Consider the following 12,383-nt stretch of genomic DNA (forward strand, 5'->3'; position numbering starts at 1 on the left):
CGTAGTAATGTGGTAACACACTGAAGCAGTCAATTAAACCTGGTTTCGATCAATATTTTAGAGGATAACACCGGTTAGGTCTGGGTTAGGTCCGGGTTATGCCCGCATCTGGCTCATGATTTTGCCTACTTCGCATACTTGTTGGCCAGATCCTGGTTTTTTTCGTGTTTGAATCACGTAGTAATGTGGTAATACACTGAAGCAGTCAATTAAACCTGGTTCCGATCAATATTTTAGAGGATAACACCGGTTAGGTCTGGGTTAGGTCTGGGTTATGCCCGCATCTATCTCATGATTTTGCCTTCTTCGCATACTTGTTGGCCAGATCCTGAGTTTTTTTCGTGTTTCAATCACGTAGTAATGTGGTAACACATTGAGGCAGTCTATTAAACCTGGATTCGGACAGTATTTTAGAGGATAACACCGGTTATGTCTGGGTTAGGTCTGGGATATGCGCGCATCTGGCTTATGCTTTCGCCTTTTTCGCAAACTTGTTGGCCAGATCCTGGGTTTTTTCCGTGTTTGAATCACGTAGTAATGTTGTACCACACTGAGGCAGTCAATTAAACCTGGATTCGGACAGTATTTTAGAGGATAACACCGGTTAGGTCTGGGTTAGGTCTGGGTTATGCCCGCATCTGGCTCATGATTTTGCCTTCTTCGCATACTTGTTGGCCAGATCCTGGGTTTTTTTCGTGCTTCAATCACGTAGTAATGTGGTAACACACTGAAGCTGTCAATTAAACCTGGTTTCGATCAATATTTTAGAGGATAACACCGGTTAGGTCTGGGTTAGGTCTGGGTTATGCCCGCATCTGGCTCATGATTTTGCCTTCTTCGCATACTTGTTGGCCAGATCCTGGGTTTTTTTCGTGTTTGAATCACGTAGTAATGTGGTAACACACTGAAGCTGTCAATTAAACCTGGTTTCGATCAATATTTTAGAGGATAACACCGGTTAGGTCTGGGTTAGGTCTGGTATATGCGCGCATCTGCCTTATACTTTCACCTTTTTCGCAAACTTGTTGGCCAGATCCTGGGTTTTTTCCGTGTTTGATCACGTAGTAATGTGGTAACACACTGAAGCAGTCAATAAAACCTGGTTTCGAACAATATTTTAGAGGATAACACCGGTTAGGTCTGGGTTAGGTCTGGGATTTGCGCGCACCTGGCTTATACTTTCGCCTTTTTCGCAAACTTGTTGGCCAGATCCTGGGTATTTTCCGTGTTTGAATCACGTAGTAATGTGGTAACACACTGAAGCAGTCAATTAAACCTGGTTTCGATCAATATTTCAGAGGATAGCACCGGTTAGGTCTGGGTTAGGTCTGGGTTATGCCCGCATCTGGCTCATGATTTTGCCTACTTCGCATACTTGTTGGCCAGATGCTGGGTTTTTTTCGTGTTTGAATCACGTAGTAATGTGGTAGCACACTGAAGCTGTCAATTAAACCTGGTTTCGATCAATATTTTACAGGATAACACCGGTTAGGTCTGGGTTAGGTCTGGGTTATGCCCGCATCTGGCTCATGATTTTGCCTTCTTCGCATACTTGTTGGCCAGATCCTGGGTTTTTTTCGTGTTTGAATCACGTAGTAATGTGGTAACACACTGAAGCTGTCAATTAAACCTGGTTTCGATCAATATTTTAGAGGATAAGACCGGCTAGGTCTGGGTTAGGTCTGGGATATGCGCGCATCGGCCTTATACTTTCAACTTTTTCGCAAACTTGTTGGCCAGATCCTGGGTTTTTTCCGTGTTTGATCACGTAGTAATGTGGTAACACACTGAAGCAGTCAATAAAACCTGGTTTCGATCAATATTTTAGAGGATAACACCGGTTAGGTCTGGGTTAGGTCTGGGATTTGCGCGCATCTGGCTTATACTTTCGCCTTTTTCGCAAACTTGTTGGCCAGATCCTGGGTATTTTCCGTGATTGAATCACGTAGTAATGTGGTAACACACTGAAGCAGTCAATTAAACCTGGTTTCGATCAATATTTCAGAGGATAACACCGGTTAGGTCTGGGTTAGGTCTGGGTTATGCCCGCATCTGGTTCATGATTTTGCCTTCTTCGCATACTTGTTGGCCAGATCCTGGGTTTTTTTCGTGTTTGAATCACGTAGTAATGTGGTAATACACTGAAGCAGTCAATTAAACCTGGTTTCGATCAATATTTCAGAGGATAACACCGGTTAGGTCTGGGTTAGGTCTGGGTTATGCCCGCATCTGGCTCATGATTTGCCTTCTTCGCATACTTGTTGGCCAGATCCTGGGTTTTTTTCGTGTTTCAATCACGTAGTAATGTGGTAACACACTGAAGCAGTCAATTAAACCTGGTTTCGATCAATATTTCAGAGGATAACACCGGTTAGGTCTGGGTTAGGTCTGGGAAATGCGCGCATCTGGCTTATTCTTTCGCCTTCTTCGCATACTTGTTGGCCAGATCCTGGGTTTTTTTCGTGTTTGAATCACGTAGGAATGTGGTAACACATTGAAGCAGTCAATTAAACCTGGTTTCGATCAATATTTTAGAGGATAACACCGGTTAGGTCTGGGTTAGGTCTGGGTTATGCCCGCATCTGGCTCATGATTTTGCCTTCTTCGCATACTTGTTGGCCAGATCCTGGGTTTTTTTCGTGTTTCAATCACGTAGTAATGTGGTAACACATTGAGGCAGTCTATTAAACCTGGATTCGGACAGTATTTTAGAGGATAACACCGGTTAGGTCTGGGTTAGGTCCGGGATATGCCCGCATCTGGCTCATGATTTTGCCTTCCTCGCATACTTGTTGGCCAGATCCTGGGTTTTTTTCGTGTCTGAATCACGTAGTAATGTGGTAATACACTGAAGCAGTCAATTAAACCTGGTTTCGATCAATATTTTAGAGGATAACACCGGTTAGGTCTGGGTTAGGTCTGGGATATGCGCGCATCTGGCGTATGCTTTCGCCTTTTTCGCAAAATTGTTGGCCAGATCCTGGGTTTTTTCCGTGTTTGAATCACGTAGTAATGTTGTACCACACTGAGGCAGTCAATTAAACCTGGATTCGGACAGTATTTTAGAGGATAACACCGGTTAGGTCTGGGTTAGGTCTGGGTTATGCCCGCATCTGGTTCATGATTTTGCCTTCTTCGCATACTTGTTGGCCAGATCCTGGGTTTTTTTCGTGTTTGAATCACGTAGTAATGTGGTAATACACTGAAGCAGTCAATTAAACCTGGTTTCGATCAATATTTCAGAGGATAACACCGGTTAGGTCTGGGTTAGGTCTGGGTTATGCCCGCATCTGGCTCATGATTTGCCTTCTTCGCATACTTGTTGGCCAGATCCTGGGTTTTTTTCGTGTTTCAATCACGTAGTAATGTGGTAACACACTGAAGCAGTCAATTAAACCTGGTTTCGATCAATATTTCAGAGGATAACACCGGTTAGGTCTGGGTTAGGTCTGGGAAATGCGCGCATCTGGCTTATTCTTTCGCCTTCTTCGCATACTTGTTGGCCAGATCCTGGGTTTTTTTCGTGTTTGAATCACGTAGGAATGTGGTAACACATTGAAGCAGTCAATTAAACCTGGTTTCGATCAATATTTTAGAGGATAACACCGGTTAGGTCTGGGTTAGGTCTGGGTTATGCCCGCATCTGGCTCATGATTTTGCCTTCTTCGCATACTTGTTGGCCAGATCCTGGGTTTTTTTCGTGTTTCAATCACGTAGTAATGTGGTAACACATTGAGGCAGTCTATTAAACCTGGATTCGGACAGTATTTTAGAGGATAACACCGGTTAGGTCTGGGTTAGGTCCGGGATATGCCCGCATCTGGCTCATGATTTTGCCTTCCTCGCATACTTGTTGGCCAGATCCTGGGTTTTTTTCGTGTCTGAATCACGTAGTAATGTGGTAATACACTGAAGCAGTCAATTAAACCTGGTTTCGATCAATATTTTAGAGGATAACACCGGTTAGGTCTGGGTTAGGTCTGGGATATGCGCGCATCTGGCGTATGCTTTCGCCTTTTTCGCAAAATTGTTGGCCAGATCCTGGGTTTTTTCCGTGTTTGAATCACGTAGTAATGTTGTACCACACTGAGGCAGTCAATTAAACCTGGATTCGGACAGTATTTTAGAGGATAACACCGGTTAGGTCTGGGTTAGGTCTGTGTTATGCCCGCATCTGGCTCATGATTTTGCCTTCTTCGCATACTTGTTGGCCAGATCCTGGGTTTTTTTCGTGCTTCAATCACGTAGTAATGTGGTAACACACTGAAGCAGTCAATTAAACCTGGTTTCGATCAATATTTTAGAGGATAACACCGGTTAGGTCTGGGTTAGGTCTGGGTTATGCCCGCATCTGGCTCATGATTTTGCCTTCTTCGCATACTTGTTGGCCAGATCTTGGGTTTTTTCCGTGTTTGATCACGTAGTAATGTGGTAACACACTGAAGCAGTCAATAAAACCTGGTTTCGATCAATATTTTAGAGGATAACACCGGTTAGGTCTGGGTTAGGTCTGGGATTTGCGCGCATCTGGCTTATACTTTCGTCTTTTTCGCAAACTTGTTGGCCAAATCCTGGGTATTTTCCGTGTTTGAATCCCGTAGTAATGTGGTAACACACTGAAGCAGTCAATTAAACCTGGTTTCGATCAATATTTCAGAGGATAACACCGGTTAGGTCTGGGTTAGGTCTGGGTTATGCCCGCATCTGTCTCATGATTTTGCCTTCTTCGCATACTTGTTGGCCAGATCCTGGGTTTTTTTCGTGTTTCAATCACGTAGTAATGTGGTAACACATTGAGGCAGTCTATTAAACCTGGATTCGGACAGTATTTTAGAGGATAACACCGGTTATGTCTGGGTTAGGTCTGGGATATGCGCGCATCTGGCTTATGCTTTCGCCTTTTTCGCAAACTTGTTGGCCAGATCCTGGGTTTTTTTCGTGTTTGAATCACGTAGGAATGTGGTAACACACTGAAGCAGTCAATTAAACCTGGTTTCGATCAATATTTTAGAGGATAACACCGGTTAGGTCTGGGTTAGGTCCGGGATATGCCCGCATCTGGCTCATGATTTTGCCTTCTTCGCTTACTTGTTGGCCAGATCGTGGTTTTTTTCGTGTTTGAATCACGTAGTAATGTGGTACCACACTGAGGCAGTCAATTAAACCTGGATTCGGACAGTATTTTAGAGGATAACACCGGTTAGGTCTGGGTTAGGTCTGGGTTATGCCCGCATCTGGCTCATGATTTTGCCTTCTTCGCATACTTGTTGGCCAGATCCTGGGTTTTTTTCGTGCTTCAATCACGTAGTAATGTGGTAACACACTGAAGCTGTCAATTAAACCTGGTTTCGATCAATATTTTAGAGGATAACACCGGTTAGGTCTGGGTTAGGTCTGGGTTATGCCCGCATCTGGCTCATGATTTTGCCTTCTTCGCATACTTGTTGGCCATATCCTGGGTTTTTTTCGTGTTTGAATCACGTAGTAATGTGGTAACACACTGAAGCAGTCAATTAAACCTGGTTTCGATCAATATTTTAGAGGATAACACCGGTTAGGTCTGGGTTAGGTCTGGGTTATGCCCGCATCTGGCTCATGATTTTGCCTTCTTCGCATACTTGTTGGCCAGATCTTGGGTTTTTTTCGGGTTTGAATCACGTAGTAATGTGGTACCACACAGAAACAGTCCATTAAACCTGGATTCGGACAGTATTTTGGAGGATAACACCGGTTAGGTCTGGGTTAGGTCTGGGTTATGTCCGCACCTGGCTCATGATTTTGCATTCTTCGCATACTTGTTGGCCAGATCCTGGGTTTTTTTCGTGTTTGAATCACGTAGTAATGTGGTAACACACTGAAGCAGTCAATTAAACCTGGTTTCGATCAATATTTTAGAGGATAACACCGGTTAGGTCTGGGTTAGTTCTGGGTTATGCCCGCATCTGGCTCATGATTTTGCCTTCTTCGCATACTTGTTGGCCAGATCTTGGGTTTTTTTCGTGTTTGAATCATGTAGTAATGTGGTAACACACTGAAGCAGTCAATTAAACCTGGTTTCGATCAATATTTTAGAGGATAACACCGGTTAGGTCTGGGTTAGGTCCGGGATATGCCCGCATCTGGCTCATGATTTTGCCATCTTCACATACTTCTTGGCCAGATCCTGGGTTTTTTTCGTGTTTGAATCACGTAGTAACGTGGTAACACACTGAAGCAGTCAATTAAACCAGGTTTCGATCAATATTTCAGAGGATAACACCGGTTGGGTCTGGGTTAGGTCTGGGTTATGCCCGCATCTGGCTCATGATTTTGCCTTCTTCGCATACTTGTTGGCCAGATCCTGGGTTTTTTTCGTGTTTGAATCACGTAGTAATGTAGTAATACACTGAAGCAGTCAATTAAACCTGGTTTCGATCAATATTTTAGAGGATAACACCGGTTAGGTCTGGGTTAGTTCTGGGATATGCGCGCATCTGGCTTATGCTTTCGCCTTTTTCGCAAACTTGTTGGCCAGATCCAGGGTTTTTTCCGTGTTTGAATCACGTAGTAATGTTGTACCACACTGAGGCAGTCAATTAAACCTGGATTCGGACAGTATTTTAGAGGATAACACCGGTTAGGTCTGGGTTAGGTCTGGGTTATGCCCGCATCTGGCTCATGATTTGCCTTCTTCGCATACGTGTTGGCCAGATCCTGGGTTTTCTTCGTGTTTCAATCACGTAGTAATGTAGTAACACACTGATGCAGTCAATTAAACCTGGTTTCGATCAATATTTCAGAGGATAACACCGGTTAGGTCTGGGTTAGGCCTGGGAAATGCGCGCATCTGGCTTATTCTTTCGCCTTCTTCGCATACTTGTTGGCCAGATCCTGGGTTTTTTTCGTGTTTGAATCACGTAGGAATGTGGTAACACACTGAAGCAGTCAATTAAACCTGGTTTCGATCAATATTTTAGAGGATAACACCGGTTAGGTCTGGGTTAGGTCCGGGATATGCCCGCATCTGGCTCATGATTTTGCCTTCTTCGCTTACTTGTTGGCCAGATCCTGGTTTTTTTCGTGTTTGAATCACGTAGTAATGTGGTAATACACTGAAGCAGTCAATTAAACCTGGTTTCGATCAATATTTTAGAGGATAACACCGGTTAGGTCTGGGTTAGGTCTGGGTTATGCCCGCATCTGTCTCATGATTTTGCCTTCTTCGCATACTTGTTGGCCAGATCCTGGGTTTTTTTCGTGTTTCAATCACGTAGTAATGTGGTAACACATTGAGGCAGTCTATTAAACCTGGATTCGGACAGTATTTTAGAGGATAACACCGGTTATGTCTGGGTTAGGTCTGGGATATGCGCGCATCTGGCTTATGCTTTCGCCTTTTTCGCAAACTTGTTGGCCAGATCCTGGGTTTTTTTCGTGTTTGAATCACGTAGGAATGTGGTAACACACTGAAGCAGTCAATTAAACCTGGTTTCGATCAATATTTTAGAGGATAACACCGGTTAGGTCTGGGTTAGGTCCGGGATATGCCCGCATCTGGCTCATGATTTTGCCTTCTTCGCTTACTTGTTGGCCAGATCGTGGTTTTTTTCGTGTCTGAATCACGTAGTAATGTGGTACCACACTGAGGCAGTCAATTAAACCTGGATTCGGACAGTATTTTAGAGGATAACACCGGTTAGGTCTGGGTTAGGTCTGGGTTATGCCCGCATCTGGCTCATGATTTTGCCTTCTTCGCATACTTGTTGGCCAGATCCTGGGTTTTTTTCGTGCTTCAATCACGTAGTAATGTGGTAACACACTGAAGCTGTCAATTAAACCTGGTTTCGATCAATATTTTAGAGGATAACACCGGTTAGGTCTGGTTTAGGTCTGGGTTATGCCCGCATCTGGCTCATGATTTTGCCTTCTTCGCATACTTGTTGGCCATATCCTGGGTTTTTTTCGTGTTTGAATCACGTAGTAATGTGGTAACACACTGAAGCAGTCAATTAAACCTGGTTTCGATCAATATTTTAGAGGATAACACCGGTTAGGTCTGGGTTAGGTCTGGGTTATGCCCGCATCTGGCTCATGATTTTGCCTTCTTCGCATACTTGTTGGCCAGATCTTGGGTTTTTTTCGGGTTTGAATCACGTAGTAATGTGGTACCACACAGAAACAGTCCATTAAACCTGGATTCGGACAGTATTTTGGAGGATAACACCGGTTAGGTCTGGGTTAGGTCTGGGTTATGTCCGCACCTGGCTCATGATTTTGCATTCTTCGCATACTTGTTGGCCAGATCCTGGGTTTTTTTCGTGTTTGAATCACGTAGTAATGTGGTAACACACTGAAGCAGTCAATTAAACCTGGTTTCGATCAATATTTTAGAGGATAACACCGGTTAGGTCTGGGTTAGTTCTGGGTTATGCCCGCATCTGGCTCATGATTTTGCCTTCTTCGCATACTTGTTGGCCAGATCTTGGGTTTTTTTCGTGTTTGAATCATGTAGTAATGTGGTAACACACTGAAGCAGTCAATTAAACCTGGTTTCGATCAATATTTTAGAGGATAACACCGGTTAGGTCTGGGTTAGGTCCGGGATATGCCCGCATCTGGCTCATGATTTTGCCATCTTCACATACTTCTTGGCCAGATCCTGGGTTTTTTTCGTGTTTGAATAACGTAGTAACGTGGTAACACACTGAAGCAGTCAATTAAACCAGGTTTCGATCAATATTTCAGAGGATAACACCGGTTGGGTCTGGGTTAGGTCTGGGTTATGCCCGCATCTGGCTCATGATTTTGCCTTCTTCGCATACTTGTTGGCCAGATCCTGGGTTTTTTTCGTGTTTGAATCACGTAGTAATGTAGTAATACACTGAAGCAGTCAATTAAACCTGGTTTCGATCAATATTTTAGAGGATAACACCGGTTAGGTCTGGGTTAGTTCTGGGATATGCGCGCATCTGGCTTATGCTTTCGCCTTTTTCGCAAACTTGTTGGCCAGATCCAGGGTTTTTTCCGTGTTTGAATCACGTAGTAATGTTGTACCACACTGAGGCAGTCAATTAAACCTGGATTCGGACAGTATTTTAGAGGATAACACCGGTTAGGTCTGGGTTAGGTCTGGGTTATGCCCGCATCTGGCTCATGATTTGCCTTCTTCGCATACGTGTTGGCCAGATCCTGGGTTTTCTTCGTGTTTCAATCACGTAGTAATGTAGTAACACACTGATGCAGTCAATTAAACCTGGTTTCGATCAATATTTCAGAGGATAACACCGGTTAGGTCTGGGTTAGGCCTGGGAAATGCGCGCATCTGGCTTATTCTTTCGCCTTCTTCGCATACTTGTTGGCCAGATCCTGGGTTTTTTTCGTGTTTGAATCACGTAGGAATGTGGTAACACACTGAAGCAGTCAATTAAACCTGGTTTCCATCAATATTTTAGAGGATAACACCGGTTAGGTCTGGGTTAGGTCCGGGATATGCCCGCATCTGGCTCATGATTTTCCCTTCTTCGCTTAGTTGTTGGCCAGATCCTGGTTTTTTTCGTGTTTGAATCACGTAGTAATGTGGTAATACACTGAAGCAGTCAATTAAACCTGGTTTCGATCAATATTTCAGAGGATAACACCGGTTAGGTCTGGGTTAGGTCTGGGTTATGCCCGCATCTGTCTCATGATTTTGCCTTCTTCGCATACTTGTTGGCCAGATCCTGGGTTTTTTTCGTGTTTCAATCACGTAGTAATGTGGTAACACATTGAGGCAGTCTATTAAACCTGGATTCGGACAGTATTTTAGAGGATAACACCGGTTATGTCTGGGTTAGGTCTGGGATATGCGCGCATCTGGCTTATGCTTTCGCCTTTTTCGCAAACTTGTTGGCCAGATCCTGGGTTTTTTTCGTGTTTGAATCACGTAGGAATGTGGTAACACACTGAAGCAGTCAATTAAACCTGGTTTCGATCAATATTTTAGAGGATAACACCGGTTAGGTCTGGGTTAGGTCCGGGATATGCCCGCATCTGGCTCATGATTTTGCCTTCTTCGCTTACTTGTTGGCCAGATCGTGGTTTTTTTCGTGTTTGAATCACGTAGTAATGTGGTACCACACTGAGGCAGTCAATTAAACCTGGATTCGGACAGTATTTTAGAGGATAACACCGGTTAGGTCTGGGTTAGGTCTGGGTTATGCCCGCATCTGGCTCATGATTTTGCCTTCTTCGCATACTTGTTGGCCAGATCCTGGGTTTTTTTCGTGCTTCAATCACGTAGTAATGTGGTAACACACTGAAGCTGTCAATTAAACCTGGTTTCGATCAATATTTTAGAGGATAACACCGGTTAGGTCTGGGTTAGGTCTGGGTTATGCCCGCATCTGGCTCATGATTTTGCCTTCTTCGCATACTTGTTGGCCAGATCCTGGGTTTTTTTCGTGCTTCAATCACGTAGTAATGTGGTAACACACTGAAGCTGTCAATTAAACCTGGTTTCGATCAATATTTTAGAGGATAACACCGGTTAGGTCTCGGTTAGGTCTGGGATTTGCGCGCACCTGGCTTATACTTTCGCCTTTTTCGCAAACTTGTTGGCCAGATCCTGGGTATTTTCCGTGTTTGAATCACGTAGTAATGTGGTAACACACTGAAGCAGTCAATTAAACCTGGTTTCGATCAATATTTCAGAGGATAGCACCGGTTAGGTCTGGGTTAGGTCTGGGTTATGCCCGCATCTGGCTCATGATTTTGCCTACTTCGCATACTTGTTGGCCAGATGCTGGGTTTTTTTCGTGTTTGAATCACGTAGTAATGTGGTAGCACACTGAAGCTGTCAATTAAACCTGGTTCCGATCAATATTTTAGAGGATAACACCGGTTAGGTCTGGGTTAGGTCTGGGTTATGCCCGCATCTGGCTCATGATTTTGCCTTCTTCGCATACTTGTTGGCCAGATCCTGGGTTTTTTTCGTGTTTGAATCACGTAGTAATGTGGTAACACACTGAAGCTGTCAATTAAACCTGGTTTCGATCAATATTTTAGAGGATAAGACCGGCTAGGTCTGGGTTAGGTCTGGGATATGCGCGCATCGGCCTTATACTTTCAACTTTTTCGCAAACTTGTTGGCCAGATCCTGGGTTTTTTCCGTGTTTGATCACGTAGTAATGTGGTAACACACTGAAGCAGTCAATAAAACCTGGTTTCGATCAATATTTTAGAGGATAACACCGGTTAGGTCTGGGTTAGGTCTGGGATTTGCGTGCATCTGGCTTATACTTTCGCCTTTTTCGCAAACTTGTTGGCCAGATCCTGGGTATTTTCCGTGTTTGAATCACGTAGTAATGTGGTAACACACTGAAGCAGTCAATTAAACCTGGTTTCGATCAATATTTTAGAGGATAACACCGGTTAGGTCTGGGTTAGGTCTGGGATATGCGCGCATCTGGCTTATGCTTTCGCCTTTTTCGTAAACTTGTTGGCCAGATCCTGGGTTTTTTCCGTGTTTGAATCACGTAGTAATGTTGTACCACACTGAGGCAGTCAATTAAACCTGGATTCGGACAGAATTTTAGAGGATAACACCGGTTAGGTCTGGGTTAGGTCTGGGTTATGCCCGCATCTGGCTCATGATTTGCCTTCTTCGCATACTTGTTGGCCAGATCCTGGGTTTTTTTCGTGTTTCAATCACGTAGTAATGTGGTAACACACTGAAGCTGTCAATTAAACCTGGTTTCGATCAATATTTTAGAGGATAACACCGGTTAGGTCTGGGTTAGGTCCGGGATATGCCCGCATCTGGTTCATGATTTTGCCTTCTTCGCATACTTGTTGGCCAGATCCTGGGTTTTTTTCGTGTTTGAATCACGTAGTAATGTGGTAACACACTGAAGCTGTCAATTAAACCTGGTTTCGATCAATATTTTAGAGGATAACACCGGTTAGGTCTGGGTTAGGTCTGGGTTATGCCCGCATCTGGCTCATGATTTTGCCTTCTTCGCATACTTGTTGGCCAGATCCTGGGTTTTTTTCGTGTTTGAATCACGTAGTAATGTGGTAACACACTGAAGCTGTCAATTAAACCTGGTTTCGATCAATATTTTAGAGGATAACACCGGTTAGGTCTGGGTTAGGTCTGGGATATGCGCGCATCTGCCTTATACTTTCGCCTTTTTCGCAAACTTGTTGGCCAGATCCTGGGTATTTTCCGTGTTTGAATCACGTAGTAATGTGGTAACACACTGAAGCAGTCAATTAAACCTGGTTTCGATCAATATTTTAGAGGATAACACCGGTTAGGTCTGGGTTAGGTCTGGGTTATGCCCGCATCTGGCTCATGATTTTGCCTTTTTCGCATACTTGTTGGCCAGATCCTGGGTATTTTTTCGTGTTTCAATCACGTAGTA

Source organism: Colletes latitarsis, unplaced genomic scaffold (genome assembly GCF_051014445.1).
Source record: "Colletes latitarsis isolate SP2378_abdomen unplaced genomic scaffold, iyColLati1 scaffold0002, whole genome shotgun sequence".
Classification (NCBI taxonomy): domain Eukaryota; kingdom Metazoa; phylum Arthropoda; class Insecta; order Hymenoptera; family Colletidae; genus Colletes; species Colletes latitarsis.